This window comes from Oncorhynchus mykiss, chromosome 14 (genome assembly GCF_057628025.1).
Source record: "Oncorhynchus mykiss isolate SJ-2025 chromosome 14, ASM5762802v1, whole genome shotgun sequence".
Lineage (NCBI taxonomy): Eukaryota > Metazoa > Chordata > Actinopteri > Salmoniformes > Salmonidae > Oncorhynchus > Oncorhynchus mykiss.
The window spans coordinates 10,488,539-10,508,219 of record NC_143035.1 but is presented as its reverse complement, the minus strand read 5'-3'; positions in this window follow the sequence as shown (position 1 = coordinate 10,508,219).

Here is a 19,681-nt window from a genome sequence, read left to right as displayed (position 1 = left end):
TTTTAGGAAACCTTACTGTTACGAGTTAGAATAGTAGAATATACAAGGTGCAATTTCGAAATTTGGTTTGAGCGTCAGCAGTTTTTCTCTTGCTATGTCAGTCACTGACAGTCACTAAATTAAGATAACACTTTTTAGATTGGTAAGTTAGTCTAGCCAGCTATCTAAAATAGTCATCATGGTTGAATATCGACCAGGCATGCAGGGCATGTGCCCAGGGACCCTGACCTTCAGGGGGCCCCCATTGATCACTCTCACTCAGATATAATTAACACGGCTTGGCAAAAGTCTTGGCAAAATGTGTAGAATTGCAGGTAATTTGCTTTAAAACTGAACCAATTTCTCTACACTCCATGGCAAAATGGGAAGAATTGTAGGAAATTATCTTTAAAGCGCTAATGTTTCTCTCTCCCATCAAGAGGGGGGCCACTAAAATGTTTTGCTTTGCTGTCCCTTCACTAACAGTCTAAACCTTCCACCTCTCTTCTTCTCTTCTCCTCTTTTCTCTTCTCAACTCTCCTCTCTCACCATCTCCTTCCTGTGCCCTCTCACCACTCAGGAAGCACCATCTCCTAGAGAAGGGCTCTATCCTTCCATCTCCATCACACCCTCTCCATAACCCCCTGCATCACATGTACTGTATGAAGACATCTGTCCATATTTATATCACATTTTCCATTTTGGTGCAAATGATCCCACCCCCACCCGTTACCCCTTAACTCTGAAGGAGGCAGCATTTAAATCATGGCAATACTTCTTGCCATAATTCCCTGCCAATTCTTTGCCTTTCAGAAGAAGCAAGTTTAATTGGGAGATGCATTTAGACAGCTATTTTACAATTATACAATTACAGCCAAGATGCATTTCTGCATGTTACTCTGTTTGTCCCAATTTACTGCACTGTTCCTGCAGTTTACCTCTAGTTTCCTTTTCATACGATGCAAATTTGCCTCACTCAGCTCCAAATGAAGCATAATTGCTCATAGCGAAGCGCACACCTTTCTATAAGAGGTTCCTGCCAGTTAGCGCACATTAAATCTTAGGAGAACAAAAATCTCCAATTCCATTTGCGCACGTGGCAGCTGTATCATTTGGGTGGTAAAAGCAAGGAAATGGATGATGAAATGGATGCTGAACACTGTGACTGTATAACAACCACTCAATTCTGGGTAATGGCACTGTAGGATAACACTGTTATTTGGGGGCCATACACACCGTAACTTGCTTTCCCTATACTGTAGGCCTATAGCTTTACAGTTACCAAGACTTCATGCTTTAAATCATATTTTTGAATACATCGTTTGAATAGTACATTAGTAGATAACTATTTCAAAGATGAATAAAAAAAATCTTCTATTTTAAATATTTAATTTTGTGGACAATTAGTGTTGTTAAACCTTGAAAAGCATTCAATTAAATGCAGCCTAATTAGTTCAAATATGGCCCCATTATCTTTGTATGTAAAACAAAACAAAGTGGTGTATCCCCCTGACATCTGATCATGGTCAAACTATTTCCCACTCGTTCCTTTCTTTTATTTCCTTTACCCTGGAAAGTTCTAGAACAACTCATTATCGACCATCCCCTCAGTGTCTGAAGTGGCGGCCTGTGCCCACAACAAACAATGGCTTACAAGATACTGTTTTAATTCATATATGTTCTCCCTTTCTTAAAGGGGGACAACACAACACACCGTTGACCCACTGATACACAATTAGAAGTGATGCGGCAGTTAAGGCTACAAGCAGCTCTGTTGAACAGTCTGTCTTTGACCCTTCACCACTGAATAAATATAATGCTTAGAGTGAGAGTAAGACACATAGAGGAGAGAAAGGGGAGCCAGGGGGAGATTTTAAGCCACAGATTAGTAGTTAAAGACCTTTATAGACTATAACACCATTATCCCTGCTGAATAAAAATAGGATTGAGTGTTTTTTCCACTTAATTTAAATCAAAAGAGTCCCCACCTTACATATTGCACTGGTAATGTAATGGAGAGAGAGCCACAAAAAAAGGCTTTGTGGCTCTGACACCTCCTATAGTGGGACTGTGTTGTCCTGGGACCAAAAGGGAGAGAAAGGGTTTTCCTTCTACGCTATCTGCTAACACATTCTAATTGATGCTGCTGCATTCCTGCACTGGATGCATTCAGTGAATAACGAGGCCTGAACTGAATGCCTATGAATTGGTCCCCTTTAAGCAAAGCAGTCACCCTGCCCCCCACCACCCCCCGCTATCCATCCATCAATCCACCGCACCACGACCACCACCCCGAAACAACCACCACCTCTCCTCAACCCTTCCCCAAATCTCTAATATAGCTTTACTGCCCATTAAAGCACCACCATTGTGTGGAGACGCAGCCCACAAAAGCTGTCAATCTCGCGGGGTCCACCAAAGCTTGGACTCACACAGACTGGAGTGACAGACCTCCCCCCCCCCCCCCCCCTCCTGCTTCCCCTAACCCTCTCCCCCAAACTTCTCAGCTAGCTAACTAAACTACTTCCCCCCACCACCACGCACACACACACACACAGGCACAGACACACACACACGCACACTAACACACACCCACTCTTGCCTCAACGCACAAAGCATCAATCTGTCTTCAGGCCCAGCACCCTTGGCCCTTTGTCCCATCTGCAGGTGCGTGTGAAAGCACCCACGGTCACCCCAGCCTCCGTGCACACCACGCCTAGTCCAGGGACAGGAAATGCTGACAAAGGCCCAGTGTGGGAATGAGGGATGCGTGGAAGGAGGGGGGGGGGGGGGGGGGGGGGGGGGGGGCTTCTCTAGGACAGATGGCTGGGGAAGTTTCCCAACTCCACCAAGCCAAGGCTCCTCCATGGGGACTGTCAGTTAGGATTCACAAGTAGGACTGACACACACAGTGGACGAGCCAGTGGAGGAATGCCCTCTAAACTGTGGAGGGAAGGGGGGCACTTTAATCACTACTGTAAACACTTCCCTCTCGGGATTACATATGAGGAGTATAGCAGTGCTTTAAATATAACAGACACTCCTATTTTATAACTAATATCCTTACTGCAAAATCATCCCCATACGATTCTTTCCCAAAATGTTAATCAACATTACAAAAAGGGTTATTTGGATCCATACAACGTATACCAAATAGCCTACAGGTTATGATAAAATGGTAGCAGAGAAACAGACGTTGCTTTAAAATTGCTATTACGGTTTTAAAAAAAAGTGTTACTCCACCCAATAGCCGTTCCATTGCCTTCATTGGCCTGCCATCGTGTGGAAATCTTTTGAACGACAGAAACTCAATTTTAGTTCGTTCATTTTTCAGGCTCCTCGAATATCCGCCAAGCATATTATAAAATGATGTCGACACAGTCCAAACATTGTGATTGGTGTGCTCTCAAACGGTTGGGTTTATGGCTCCATTAGATGTACCTAATTTTGTAGTGTTTGGTCTAGTGTTGAAACACAATCTCATACTCAATTCGTACAAAAAGTATGGCTTAATTCGTGTGAAAATACACGTATTTTTTGTGCGACTTAATTCGTAGGAAAAGACAACAAAAAAATCACAGGAAAATACATTTTTTGGAGGCAAACTTCGGAAAAATCTTTTGAAAGTTATTGGAGCAATGCATTTTGGGCAATGATGTTGTACGCTGCCTTTTTTGTAAAATAATCGTGTTAACAATCAACCAGGTTGTCAACGAAATATATAATACTAGCCTTACGATGTTGTTGTTTTTATACATTTATTTGTATTAATGCCAATGCTGTTTTCTATGCTTGCTTTTGCTTAATAGTTTGGGATACTGATGCTACATTTTCATGATGGGAAATTAATGAATAATGCGGGAAACAGAAGAGGTGTAAATTCCCCTGGTGCAAATGCATGGTATTTGGACAATGACCAATTAAGTAATATCAATGCAGTTAAACAGGTTATATAAGCCCTAGTTAGAGTCCCTGTTGCAGCTTTCACTTTCTTCCGCTACGTTGGTGGCAGCATTGGGATCACATCCAGCTCACGTGATCTAGTGGTGCCAAGCATTCTGTTTTTCAACATTGTGTTGGGTATAAATACATTGATATATCCATTGAACAATGGTTACGCAACAATGGGTGTGACAGATAGAAGTAGTCACTACAGGTGTGATCAAGCCTTACATCAAAGTTGCCTGAAGCTGAATGGAAAGTGCCATGCCCTGACCAGTTCTTCAGAAGAAAATCCCCTGTGGCTGTCTAATTTACCAGCGTGGAACCAAAACAAACACATTCGACACATTTATAAACTACCTGTTTCTGTTTTATTACAACCATGGTGTTCTGTTGTTACTGAAGCTCATATGTCTAATAACCTGACAATGATCCACATCATATGGGCAGACAAATCATGTAAGTGTGTTATGCAGCAGAACACAACTATCGTTTTTTTTAGGATGCAAACCAGTAACATGAATATCTGTTGATCCATCCTGTTTTGATCTAATGACATGGATGTAGAATTTTCTACTGGCTAGAATTGAGGCCCCTGTTGGTTTTCATTGGCAAAGACTGAACTCAAGTTAGGGGTTATATGTCGGACTCTCCTATACCACTTTGCCCAACATATTATACCCCAGATGTTGTAAATAAACACATTTTTTAAGGTTCTATAACTTGCATCATTATTATAGGGTTGTGAAACCCATACCCGAATTGCTTCAGACTGAGCATTTCTCACCATTTATTTACCTAGTGCAATTTCCATTTTAGAACAGGTACTGTCCATTTATTTAAAGTAGTGTGTTGATTAATTATTGCTTTCTTCAGTGGAAATACAGAATGTGTATGAAAATGGCAAATATACCAAAAGCTAAATCAAACAGAGATTCAAGCAGAGATTTAACCATGTTAATCCTTACTGAAACATCCAAACTACAAACACTTAACTAGTTAAAGATAATGAATACATGACAACTAGACACAAATATTTAAACCCAAAAAAAATCATACAATGTCAAGTCGAGTTGGCTATAACAGTACAAACAAAGTGAGTGTGTGTATATTTTTGTAAGTGTTTGTGTGGGAGTGTGTATTATGGTGTGTATTATAATTTCCCATCATAAACATGTATCCCCATTCCCCAATCAAATACCTTCATCGATACCACAAAGAAATATACACTGCTCAAAAAATAAAAGGAACACAAAAAAAACACATCCTAGATCTGAATGAATGAAATATTCTTATTAAATACTTTTTTCTTTACATAGTTGAATGTGCTGACAACAAAATCACACAAAAATTATCAATGGAAATCAAATTTATCAACCCATGGAGGTCTGGATTTGGAGTCATACTCAAAATTAAAGTGGAAAACCACACTACAGGCTGATCCAACTTTGATGTCATGTCCTTAAAACAAGTCAAAATGAGGCTCAGTAGTGTGTGTGGCCTCCACGTGCCTGTATGACCTCCCTACAATGCCTGGGCATGCTCCTCATGAGGTGGCGGATGGTCTCCTGAGGGATCTCCTCCCAGACCTGCACTAAAGCATCCGCCAACTCCTGGACAGTCTGTGGATGGAGCGAGACATGATGTCCCAGATGTGCTCAGTTGGATTCAGGTCTGGGGAACGGGCGGGCCAGTCCATAGCAGCAATGCCTTCCTCTTGCAGGAACTGCTGACACACTCCAGCCACATGAGGTCTAGCATTGTCTTGCATTAGGAGGAACCCAGGGCCAACCGCACCAGCATATGGTCTCACAAGGGGTCTGAGGGTCTCATCTCGGTACCTAATGGCAGTCAGGCTACCTCTGGCGAGCACCTGGAGGGCTGTGCGGCCCCCCAAAGAAATGCCACCCCACACTATAACTGACCCTCCGCCAAACCGGTCATGCTGGAGGATGTTGCAGGCAGCAGAATGTTCTCCACGGCGTCTCCAGACTCTGTCACGTCTGTCACATGCTTAGTGTGAACCTGCTTTCATCTGTGAAGAGCACAGGGCGCCAGTGGCGAATTTGCCAATCTTGGTGTTCTCTGGCAAATGAAAAACGTCCTGCACGGTGTTGGGCTGTAAGCACAACCCCCACCTGTGGACGTCGGGCCCTCATACCACCCTCATGGAGTCTGTTTCTGACCGTTTGAGCAGACACATGCACATTTGTGGCCTGCTGGAGGTCATTTTGCAGTGCTCTGGCAGTGCTCCTCCTGCTACTCCTTGCACAAAGGCGGAGGTAGCGGTCCTGCTGCTGGGTTGTTGCCCTCCTACGGCCTTCTCCACGTCTCCTGATGTACTGGCCTGTCTCCTGGTAGCGCCTCCATGCTCTGGACACTACGCTGACAGACACAGCAAACCTTCTTGCCACAGCTCGCATTGATGTTCCATCCTGGATGAGCTGCACTACCTGAGCCACTTGTGTGGGTTGTAGACTCCGTCTCATGCTACCACTAGAGTGAAAGCACCGCCAGCATTCAAAAGTGACCAAAACATCAGCCAGGAAGCCTAGGAACTGAGAAGTGGTCTGTGGTCCCCACCTGCAGAACCACTCCTTTATTGGGGGTGTCTTGCTAATTGCCTATAATTTCCACCTGTTGTCTATTCCATTTGCACAACAGCATGTGAAATTTATTGTCAATCAGTGTTGCTTCCTAAGTGGACAGTTTGATTTCACAAAAGTGTGATTGACTTGGAGTTACATTGTGTTGTTTAAGTGTTCCCTTTATTTTTTTGAGCAGTGTATATATGTATTTTTTCTCCAATTTTTCTTCCTCCAAAGATGCAGGAAATATGAGATTGCAAGACCCTTTGGATTAATATGACCAATATTGGACACATTTATCAAAAAATATAGAAATTGTTGAATTCATTTGACACATATTGACATATTTGGCACAACGGTTAATTTAATTAATTATTTTTTGCAAATACATACATATTATTCAATTGATTAATTGACAATACACTTTATTGATGAGTTTTGGTCATTTTACAGAAATGTTCCTTTGCAAACACATGAATGAACATTTTAGCCTACTCACAACCAAGGTTATAGACCGAGATTAGACGATGAGTGCAGATCCACACGGGGGCGATATAGTCAAGCAGACGGATCTCACCATTATGAACAGCCCACGGTTTTGTGACCAGAAATTATATTTCCAATGGTGTGACAATGTCATATTTATTTATATAATGTGCAAACCACAAATTGACATCTGTGCCTCAGAAGAAGAGAAGATGTCAGATCTGACATAATTCGATTTGGTGACACATAAGCAGCAGCAGGGGCAGCAGTAGGCCTGCTCTCAGTGTTCTGTAATAATTAACTCCTGGGTTAGATAACAGAATATACTCATGAATTCATTACAGCCATTGTTAAATGAAGTGTTCCTGTAAAAAAAAAAATATTCGGACTTCTCAACAATTGATGCAGTTGATACTGAACAAAATTATAAACGCAACATGCACCAATATCAAAGATTTTACTGTTACAGTTCATATAAGGAAATCAGTCAATTGAAATAAATTCATTAGGCCCTAATCTATGGATTTCACATGACTGGGAATACAGATATCTCCTCTTCAATGGCTGTGTGAAGTTGCTGGATATTGGCGGGAACTGGAACAGGCACGTCGATTCAAAACATCCCAACCAAGCTTAATGGTTGATATGTCTGGTGAGTACGCAGGCCATGGAAGAACTGGGCAATTTTCAGCTTCCAGGAATTGTGTCCAGATCCTTGCGACATGGGGCTGTGCATTATCATGCTGAGACATGAGGTGATGGCGGCGGATTAATGGCACAAAAATGGGCCTCAGGGTCTCGTCAAGGGATCTCTGTTCATTCAAATTGCCTCAATAAAATGCAATTGTGTTCTTTGTTCTCTGTATCTTATGCCTGCCCAAACCATAACCCCACCACCACCATGGGAAACTCTCTTCACAACGTTAACATCAGCAAACCGCTCGCCCACACAACACCATGTATGTGGTCTGTGGTTGTGAGGCCAGTTGGAGGAATTCTCTAAAACAGCGTTGGAGGCAGCTTACGGTAAAGACATTAACATTAAATTCTTTGCCAACAGTTCTGGTGGACATTCCTGCAGTTCACAGGAATGTGTTGACAATTCTGTTCAGTGTATTTAGATAGTTGCGCCGATTCGGTTTCCGGATTATGATGCATTTACAGTACATGACACTACAACATTCTATGGTAGCCATGTTAGCGGCCATTTAACATTACATGGGGGATATTTAAATATTGCCTTGTAACTGTAGCCTATGTCTAGAATTATAAACTGGGTGGTTCAAGCCCTGAATGCTGATTGGCTGACATACCCGTATACCATGGGTATGAAAAAACATGTATTTTTACTGGTCTAATTACTTTGGCAGCCAGTTTATAATAGCAATAAGGCACCTCAGGGGTTTGTGGTATATGACCAAAATACCACGGCTAAGGGCTGTATCCAGGCACTCGGTATTGCGTCGTGCATAAGAACAGCCCTTAGCCGTGGTATATTGGCCCTATACCACACCCTCTCGGGCCTTATTGCTTAATTAGAATACTATTGTCTAACTATATGGCTCTGTCATATTGTGACCTTATTGGCAGGGTAACAGTGGAATTTGTATCAGTAAGAGGATTCTATGTATCACTGATTGTGGTGTCATAAACTAACATGATGGCATCAACATTATAATCAAGCCTTAACCCTCTAAATACAGACAGACCCTGTCAGAATCTTCTACTCCTTGAAGAAACTACTTCAGATATGAACTTTTAGACTAACTGTTGGTGACTTTGAAATTCAAGATGAATAGCCCAAAACTAGGCACAGATTCAGACTGAGGCTAAGAAGCTTGCAAAGATAAGAAATTGGAGACTGGCTAAGAGACCGGTTAAGCATTTATCTACGGCTGGCCATGCTTTCCACCTGGCTACCCCAACCCGGCCAACATCTCTGCACCCCCTGCAGCAACTGGCCCAAGCCCCCCCGCCGCTTCTCCTTCACCCAAATCCAGACAGCTGATGTTCTCATAGAGCTGCAAAATCTGGATCCCCTACAAATCAGCTGGGCCAGACAATCTGGACCCTCTCTTCCGAAAATGATCCGCCGCCATTGTTGCAACCCCTATTACTAATCTGTTCAACCTCTCTTTCGTATCATCTGAGATTCCTAAAGATTGGAAGAGGCCGCGGTCATCCCCCTCTTCAAAGGGGGAGACACTCCAGACCCAAACTGTTACAGACCTATATCCATCCTGCCCTGCCTTTTTAAAGTCTTCGAAAGTCAAGTGAACAAACAGATTACCGACCATTTCGAATCCCACCGTACCTTCTCCCCTATGCAATCTGGTTTCCTGCACCTCAGCCACGCTCAAGGTCCTAAACAATATCATAAAAGACAGTACTGTGCAGCCGTCTTCATCGACCTGGCCAAGGCTTTCGACTCGGTCAAACACTGCATTCTTATCGGCACACTCAACAGCCTTGGTTTCTCTAATGACTGCCTCGCCTGGTTCACTAACTACTTCTCAGAAAGAGTTCAGTGTGTCAAATCGGAGGGCCTGTTGTCCGGACCTCTGGCAGTCTAAGGGGGTGCCACATGGTTCAAATCTCGGGCCGACACTTTTCTCTGTATATATCAATGATGTCGCTCTTGCTGCTGGTGATTATTTGATTCACCTCTACGCTGTCGACACAATTCTGTATACATCTGGCCCTTCCTTAGACACCGTGTTAACAAACCTCCAAACGAGCTTCAATGCCATACAACACTCCTTCCGTGGCCTCCAACTGCTCTTAAATGCTAGTAAAATTAAATGCATGCTTCAACCGATCGCTGCCAGCACCTGCCCGCCAGACTAGCATCACTACTCTGGACGGTTCTGACTTAGAATATGTGGACAACTATAAATACCTAGGTGTCTGGTTAGACTGTAAACTCTCCTTCCAGACTCTTATTAAGCATCTCCAATCCAAAATTAAATCTAGAATCGGCTTCCTATTTCGCAAAGCCTCCTTCACTCATGCTGCCAAACATACCCTCGTAAAACTGACTATCCTACCAATCCTTGACTTCGGAGAGGATTTACAAAATAGCCTCCAACACTCTACTCAGCAAATTGGATGCAGTCTATCACAGTGCCATCTGTTTTGTCACCAAAGCCTCATATACTACCCACCACTGCGACCTGTATGCTCTCATTGGCTGGCCCTCGCTGCTAATTCGTTACCAAACCTACTGGCTCCAGGTCATCTATAAGTCTTTGCTAGGTAAAGCTCTGCCTTATCTTAGCTCACTGGTCACCATAGCAACACCCACCCGTAGCACACACTCCCGCCGGTATATTTCACTGGTCATCCCCAAAGGCAACACCTCCTTTGGTCGCCTTTCCTTCCAGTTCTCTGCTGCCAATGACTGGAACAAATGGCAAAAATCACTGAAGTGGGAGACTTATATCTTCCTCACTAACTTTAAGCATCAGCTGTCAGAGCAGCTTACCGATCGCTGCACCTGTACACAGCCCATCTGTAAATAGCCCATCCAACCAACTACCTTCCTCATCCCCATATTTGTTCTTGTTTTTCTGCTCTTTTGCACACCAGCATTTCTACTTGCACATCCTCATTTGCACATCTATCACGTCAGTGTTAATTGCTAAGTTGTATTTTTTTTGCCACTATGGCCTATTTATTGCCTTACCTCCCTAATCTTACTACATTTGCACACACTGTATATATATTTTTCTATTGTGTTATTGACTGTACATTTGTTTATCCTATGTGTAACTCTGTGTTGTTTGTGTCACACTGCTTTGCTTTATCGTTGCCAGGACGCAGTTGTAAATGAGAACTTGTTCTCAACTGGCCTATCTGGTTAAATAAAGGTTAAATAAAATGTTAAATAAATAAATAAGCTACAGGTTAAGCATCTAGCTGATGCTCAAGAAGAGGATATAGCACGTCAAATAAGCCACAGGAACTGGCTGACTGGGAGAAAGTGGTACATGCACTGGTAAATGAACTGGCGCAGGCTAAGGATGAGTGTCGGAAATGGGTACCGAATGTTGCAGTTCTAAACAGACTGATAACAAAGGCTAAGATGAAGAAAGTAGAAGAGAAATATCTACAGTCTTTGGCTTAGTATGTGAAACACTGGGAGAGACGGACACCGGCTGAGAGACAGAAGTAAGCACAGAAGGGGCATAGCTAAAGCAGAAGTTGGATGCAATGGGAAAGAGATGAGAGGAAATAATACAACTGTCACTGTGCTGGCAAGCTGTTTTAATAAGGGATTTGGACCCAGAGCAGTGTGAGTATTACCTGAGGCCTGTAAATGCTATTCCTGGATGCCCCATAGTACCTGACCCTCTGGCTCACCCCTCGTGGGCCAAAGGTGTCCAGGAAGAGGACTTGGGATTCCAGATCTGTGAGATGCCAGGATAGCTCACTTTCAGAGAGAACCTCTTGTCTAGGCCCAGCTCATACATTTAGGCCTATATGTTTAGATGTAAAATAAACATAAAATGTATTGTAGCTACGTACTGAATTATCCTTGTTTCATTATAATCACTTGATTTCTACCAGCGTGTTAAATGTGCAACCAGAGGGAAAGAAACTCTAGACCACCTTTACTCTACACATGGAGATATGTACAAAGCTCTCCCTCGCCCTCCATTTGCCAAATCTGACCATAATTCTATCCTCCTGTTTCCTGCTTACAAGCAAAAACTAAAGCAGGAAGCACCAGTGACTCGGTCAATAAGAAAGTGGTCAGATGACGCAGATGCTAAGCTACAGGACTGTTTTGCTAGCACAGTCTGGAATATGTTCCGGGATTCTTCCGGTGACATTGAGGAGTACACCACATCAGTCACTGGCTTCATCAATAAGTGCATCGATGACATCTTCCCACAGTGACTGTACGTACTGTGGCAAAGAAGGGGGTCGAGTGATAAATGGCAGATATGTGAGAGCAGAACTAATAAACGGGCTCTGCCCGATCACTAAAATGGCCACCCCTGTCAGAACTACAGATCACAAAATGGCCAACTGCCAAAACTACAAGTCCAGGAGCAAGGGGAACCCTCAGAAGCTGGAGCCGACCCACAGATAAAGGGTCAAGAAAAACCAGGAAGGGAGAGAGAGAGGGCTGGAAGGATCTATGAACAATAGAGAAAGAGATAATAGAGATTGGCTGGATTTACCGTGTATGAGCTGGACTGTTTTGGACTTACCTGTTGGCGTTTGGACCTGGACCTACCGAGAACCCGAATTGTATACCGAACCCTGCTATCCTTGACCTTGCCTACGGCCTGGGTGGACCAGGACGGAGAAACAAACACACAGGTGCTGTTCGAAAGAACTCACATTCTGGGGTGATTTGGTGACAGTTTCCCACTTAATTTGTGACAAACGTTCCTAACCTTGAAGAGGTTTGCCACAGTACATACCCCAACCAGAAGCCATGGATTACAGGCGACATCCACACTGAGCTAAAGGGTAGAGCTGCCGCTTTCAAGGAGCGGGACTTCTAACCCGGAAGCTTATAAGAAATCCCACTGTGACCTCCGACGAACCATCAAACAGTCAAAGCATCAACGTAGGACTAAGATTGAATCGTACTATACCGGCTCTGATGCTTGTCGGATGTGGCAGGGCTTGCAAACCATTACAGACTACAAAGGGAAGCCGCGAGCTGCCCAGTGACACAAGCCAGACAAGCTAAATGACTTCTATGCTCGCTTCAAGGCAAGTAACACTGAAGCATGCATGAGAGCATCAGCTGTTCGGGATGACTGTGTGATCACGCTCTCCGTAGCCGATGTGAGTAAGGTCAATGTTCACAAGGCCGCAGGGCCAGACGGATTACCAGGACGTATACTCCAAGCATGCGCTGACCAACTGGCTAGTGTCTTCACTGACATTTTCAACCTGAGTCTGTAATACCAACATATTTCAAGTAGACCACCATAGTCCCTGTCCCCAAGAGCACTAAGGTAACCTGCCTAAATTACTACCGACCCGTAGCACTCACATCTGTAGCCATGAAGTGCTTTGAAAGGCTGGTTATGGCTCCCATCAACACCATTATCCCAGAAACCCTAAACCCACTCCAATTTGCATACTGCCCCAACAGATCCACAGATGATGCAATCTCTATTGCACTGCACACTGTTATTTCCCACCTGGACAAAAGGAACACCTATGTGAGAATGCTATTCATTGACTACAGCTAAGCGTTCAACACCATAGTGCCCTCAAAGCTCATCAATAAGCTAAGGAGCCTGGGACTAAACACCTCCCTCTGCAACTGGATCCTAGACTTCCTGACGGGCCGTACCCAGGTGGTAAGTGTAGGTAACAACACATCCGCCAAGCTGATCCTCAACACGGGGGCCCCTCAGGAGTGATTGCACAGTCCCCTCCTCTACTCCATGTTCACTCATGACTGCATGGCCAGGCACGTCTCCAACACCCTTGTCAAGTTCTCCAATGACACAACAGTGGTAGGCCTGATCACCAACAATGATGAGACAGCCTATAGGGAAGATGTCAGAGACCTGGCCATGAGGTGCCAGGACAACAACCTCTCCCTCAACATGATCAAGACTAAGGAGATGATTGTGGACTACAGGAAAAGGAGGACCGAGCACACCCTCATTCTCATCGACGGGCTGCGGTGGAGCAGGTTGAGAGCTTCAAGTTCCTTGGTGTCCACATCATCAACAAATGATCATGGTCCAAACACACGAAGACAGTTGTGAAGAGGGCACGAGAAAGCCTATTCCCCATCAGGAGACTGAAAAGATTTGGCATGGGACAGCTTCCGACCGAAAGGCACAATAGAGGGTAGTGTGTACGGCCCAGTACATCACAGGAGCCAAGCTTCCTGCCATCCAGGACCTCTATATCAGGAGGTGTCAAAGGAAGGCCCTAAAAATGGTCAAATATTCCAGCCACCTTAGTCATGGACTGTTCTCTCTGCTACCGCACAGCAAGTGGTACCAGAGTGCCAAGTTTAGGTCCAAAAGGCTTGTTAACAGCTTCTACCCCCATGCCATAAGACTCCTGAACAGCTAATCAAAGGGCTACCCAGACCTCTATTTTACGCTGCTGCTACTCTCTGTTGATTATCTATGCATACAGTGAGGGAAAAAATTATTTGATCCCCTGCTGATTTGGTACATTTGCCCACTGACAAAGAAATTATCAGTCTATAATTTTAATGGTAGGTTTATTTGCACAGTGAGAGACAGAATAACAACAAAAAAATCCAGAAAAATTAGGGAAATAACTATTTGACCCCTCTGCAAAACATGACTTAGTACTTGGTGGCAAAACCCTTGTTGGCAATCACAGAGGTCAGACATTTCTTGTAGTTGGCCCCCAGGTTTGCACACATCTCAGGAGGGATTTTGTCCCACTCCTCTTTGCAGATCTTCTCCAAGTCATTAAGGTTTCGAGGCTGACATTGGGCAACTCGAACCTTCAGGTCCCTCCACAGATTTTCTATGGGATTAAGGTCTGGAGACTGGCTAGGCCACTCCAGGACCTTAATGTGCTTCTTCTTGAGCCACTCCTTTGTTACCTTGGCTGTGTGTTTTGGGTCATTTTCAATGCCCTGGCTGAGGGAAGGAGGTTCTCAACCAAGATTTGATGGTACATGGCCCCGTCCATCGTCCCTTTGATGCGGTGAAGTTGTCCTGTCCCCTTAGCAGAAAAACACCCCCAAAGCATAATGTTTCCACCTCCATGTTTGACGGTGGGGATGGTGTTCTTGGGGTCAATAGGCAGCATTCCTCCTCCTCCAAACATAGAGAGTTGAGTTGATGCCAAAGAGCTACATTTTGATCTCATCTGACCACAACACTTTCACCCAGTTGTCCTCTGAATCATTCAGATGTTCATTGGCAAACTTCAGACGGGCATGCATATGTGCTTTCTTGAGCAGGGGGACCTTGTGGGCGCTGCAGGATTTCAGTCCTTCACGGCGCAGTGTGTTACCAATTGTTTTCTTGGTGACTATGGTCACAGCTGCCTTGAGATCATTGACAAGATCCTCCTGTGTAGTTCTGGGCTGATTCCTCACCGTTCTGGGCTGATTCCTCATGATCATTGCAACTCCACGAGGTGAGATCTTGCATGGAGCCCCAGGCTGAGGGAGATGGACAGTTATTTTGTGTTTCTTCCATTTGCGAATAATCGCACCAACTGTTGTCACCTTCTCACCAAGCTGCTTGGCGATGGTCTTGTAGCCCATTCCTGTCACGTTCTGACCTCTATTTCCGTTGTTTTGTATTTATTTAGTATGGTCAGGGCGTGAGTTGGGTGGGCAGTCTATGTTTGTTTTTCTATGTTTTGGGGCATTTCTATGTTTTCGGCCTAGTATGGTTCTCAATCAGAGGCAGGTGTCATTAGTTGTCTCTGATTGAGAATCATACTTAGGTAGCCTGGGTTGCACTGTTTGTTTGTGGGTGATTGTCTATGTTGATGGCTTGTTTCAGCACAGTCCATATGATTAGCTTCACGGTTGTTATTTTGTTTACTGGTTTTGTATAGTGTTCAGTGTTCACTACTTTCTTTATTAAAGATTGACCATGGACGCTTACCACGCCGTGTATTGGTCCTCAGATCCATCTCGCCTCTCCTCTTCAGATGAAGAGGAGGACGGCTGTGACAATTCCAGCCTTGTGTAAGGTCTACAATCTTGTCCCTGACATCCTTGGAGAGCTCTTTGGTCTTGGCCATGGTGGAGAGTTTGGAATCTGATTGATTGATTTGCTTCTGTGGACAGGTGTCTTTTATACAGGTAACAATCTGAGATTAGGAGCACTCCCTTTAAGAATGTGCTCCTAATCTCAGCTCGTTACCTGTATAAAAGACACCTGGGAGCCAGAAATCTTTCTGATTGAGAGGGGGTCAAATACTTATTTCCCTAATTAAAATGCAAATAAATTTAAATTTAAATTTATAACATTCTTGCTTTTCTGTCTCTCACTGTTCAAATAAACCTACCATTAAAATGATAGACTGATCATTTCTTGGTCAGTGGGCAAACGTACAAAATCAGCAGAGGATCAAATACTTTTTTCCCTCACTGTAGTCACCTTAACACTACCTACATGTACATATTACCTCGACTAACCGGTGCCCCCACACATTATTTCTGTACCGGTACTGCCTGGTTATAGCCTTGCTATTGTTATTTTACTGCTGCTGTTAAATTATTTGTTACTTTTACTTTCTATTTTTTACTTAACACTTTTTTTCTTAAAACATTGTTGGTTAAGTGCTTGTGAATAAGTATTTCACTGTAAGGTTTACACCTGTTGTATTCGGCGCATGTGACAAATAACATTTGATTTGAATACATTTCTCTTTCATTGTACATGTAGAATTCCATTGTATCAATGAATGTAATAATAATATTTGATGATATTTACATACATTTACAGTGTCATTACTATATTGACACTGGTAGTTAGATCAGACTGCAAAAGGCAGTTACATTTTGAAAATCGGTTTTGCAAAATGCAACAGTGTTCAGTGTCATGAATCAGATGTTTAAGAAATCAACAGAATTGTTTAAGAAACACTTTCAAGCTATTGAGAAAAACACAGCTGGGGTCAGAGTGTGGTCTATAACAAGCGGCAACGGTGAGAGACTTGTTTCTGGAAAGGTGGATTTTTAAAAGTAGAAGCTCAAATTGTTTGGGTACAGACCTGGATAGTAAGACAGAACTCTGCAGGCTATCTCTGCAGTAGATTGCAACACCGCCCCCTTTGGCAGTTCTGTCTTGTCGGAAAATGTTATAGCTAGGGATGGAAATGTCAGGGGTTTTGGTGGTCTTCTTAAGCCATGATTCAGACACGGTTAGGACATCCGGGTTGGCAGAGTGTGCTAAAGCAGTGAATAAAACAAACTAAGGGAGGAGGCTTCTAATGTTAACATGCACGGAACCAAAGCTTTTACGGTTACAGAAGTCAACAAATGAGAGCACCTGTGGAGTAGGAGTGGAGCTAGGCACTGCAGGGCCTGGACTAATCTCTACATCACCAGAGGAACAGAGGAGGAGTAGGATAAGGGTACGGCTAAAGGCTATCAGAACTGGTCGTCTAGTACGTTCGGAATAGAGAGTAAAAGGAGCAGGTTTCTGGGCGTGATAGAATAGATTCAAGGCATAATGTACAGACAAAGGTATGGTAGGATGTGAGTACATTGGAGGTAAACCTAGGCATTGAGTAATGATGAGAGAGATATTGTCTCTAGAGACGTTTAAACCAGGTGATGTCACCGCATATGTGGGAGGTGGAACTAAATGGTTGATTAAGGCATATTGAGCAGGGCTAGAGGCTCTACAGTGAAATAAGACAATAATCACTAACCAGGACAGTAATGGACAAGGCATATTGATATTAGGGAGAGGCATGCGTAGCCGAGTGATCATAGGGGTCTAGTGAGTGGTTGGGCTGGCTGGAGACACGGCGATTCAGACAGCTAGCAGGCCGGGGCTACCAAGCTAGCAAAAGGGCCTTAGAGGGACGTCACGGCGGAGGAAAGTCTGTTTTAGCCTCGCGTGCGATGAAGTCGATAGACCAGTCGTGATGGATTAGTAGGGTTCCGAGTAGCATAGGGGTTCAAGTCCAATTGGCAAAATGGTGGCCCAAGAAATTGGCCGATGGATTAATCAGTTAACAGTCCAATATGCTCTAGACAGCTAGCGGGCCGCGGCTAGCAGGCTAGCAGATGGGCATTCAGCATGACATCGCGACGGAGGGGCCTGTTGGAAAAAAACCCTCGGGCAGATTACGTCGGTAGTCCAGTCTTGATGGATAAGCAGGGCTTCGTTGAGTAAAAGGGGCCCGGGCCAATTGGCAAAATAGGTATTGTGCCCGAGAAATTGGCTGATGGGCCTATTAGCTAACAGTCCGAAATGCTCTAGACAGCTAACAGACTAACAGATGGGCATTCAGGGGAAGTCGCAAAGTAGGGGCCAGTTGAGTACCCCCTTGAGCAGATTACGTCGGTAGTCCAGTCGTGAAGGATCGGAGTTCTGTTCCCAGTACCGACAGTAGAAGGGGTCCAGGTATTGTAGCCCAGGAGTGGCTGATGGGCCTCTTCAGCTACCCGGGAGAATGGGCCTAGCATGGGCTAGCTCCAGGCTAATTGGTGCTTGCTTCGGGACAGATGTTAGCCAGGGGTAGTCACTCGGATTGCAGCTAGCTAGCTGCGATGATCCAGGTGAAAAGGTTCAGAGCTTGCGGTAGAAATCCGGGGATATGGAGAGAAAATAGGTCTGGTATGCTCTGGTTTGAATCGCATTGTACAAGGTGAAGTTGAGGTTTAGAAAAATATAGAAAAGATATGCGAAGAAAAATATATTAAAAGATATATACATGGGACACGACAAGACGAAGGACAAAGACGTCTGACTGCTACGCCATCTTGGATTAGTACAATGAGGGCTGCGGGTGTGTCCTCTAAGCATTTCATTGGGATGCGGAAGGTAATAGGATCTAGAATTGAATACGATCTCCAAGCCTCTTTCAGTTATTATTTTCATCATGATCACTTTGATTGAATATGAAATATACACTGAATGTACAAAACATTATGAAAACTTGCTCTTTCCATGACATAGACTGGTGAATACAGGTGAAAGCTATGATCCCTTATGGATGTCATCTGTTAAATCCACTTCAATCAGTGTAGAAGAAGGGGATGAGACAGGTTAAATAATCATTTTCCAGCCTTGAGACATGGATTGTGTACAGTACTGTATGTGTGCCATTCAGAGGGTGAATGGGCAAGACAAAAGATTTAAGTGCCTTTGAACGGGGTATGGTAGATGCGTACCAGTTTGAGAGTGTCAAGAACTGCAACACTGCTGGGTTTTTCCACAATTAGCAGTTTCCGTGTGTATCAAGAAGGATCCACTGATCATCCAGCCAACTTGATACAACTGTGGGAAGCATTGGAGTCAACATGGGCCAGCATCCCTGTGGAATGCTCTGAATGGCACACAATTCATGTCTCAATTGTCTCAAGGCTTAAATATGATTGTTTTTTTTCATCTACTCTTATTGAAGTGGATTTAACAAGTGACATCAATAAGGGATCATAGCTTTCACCTGGTCAGTCTATGTAATGGATGGAGCAATGTTAATTTTTATTTAACCTATATTTAACTAGGCAAGTCAGGTAAGAACAAATTCTTATTTACAATGACGGCCTAACCTGGCCAAGCCCTAACCCGAACGACGCTGGGCCAATGGTGCGCCACCCAATGGGACTCACAATCGCAGCCGGTTGTGATACAGACTGGAATCGGATCTGTAGTGAAGCCTCTAACACAGAGATGCAGTACAGACCGCAGATTGATGAAGATTTTTGTTATTATATCCATTTTAAAATAAATCTGTAATGTAACAAAATGTGGAAAAGGGGAAGGGGTCTGAATACTTTCCAAATGCACTGTATGTAATAATGTACATTTTTATATATAAAAAGTGCCCCATCTTTATTGTTGACACTGGTATAGGATAGACCAGACTGTAAAAAAAGAAAAAGTAGCTAATGTACAGAATGAATTTCAACAGGTATATCAGGCGTGGAAGGGGGGGGGGGGGGGGTCCCTTCTAAAATGGTCTTGGTCTGAAAATGGATCCGTTTTTCCAGTTACTATCTAATCAATATTTTT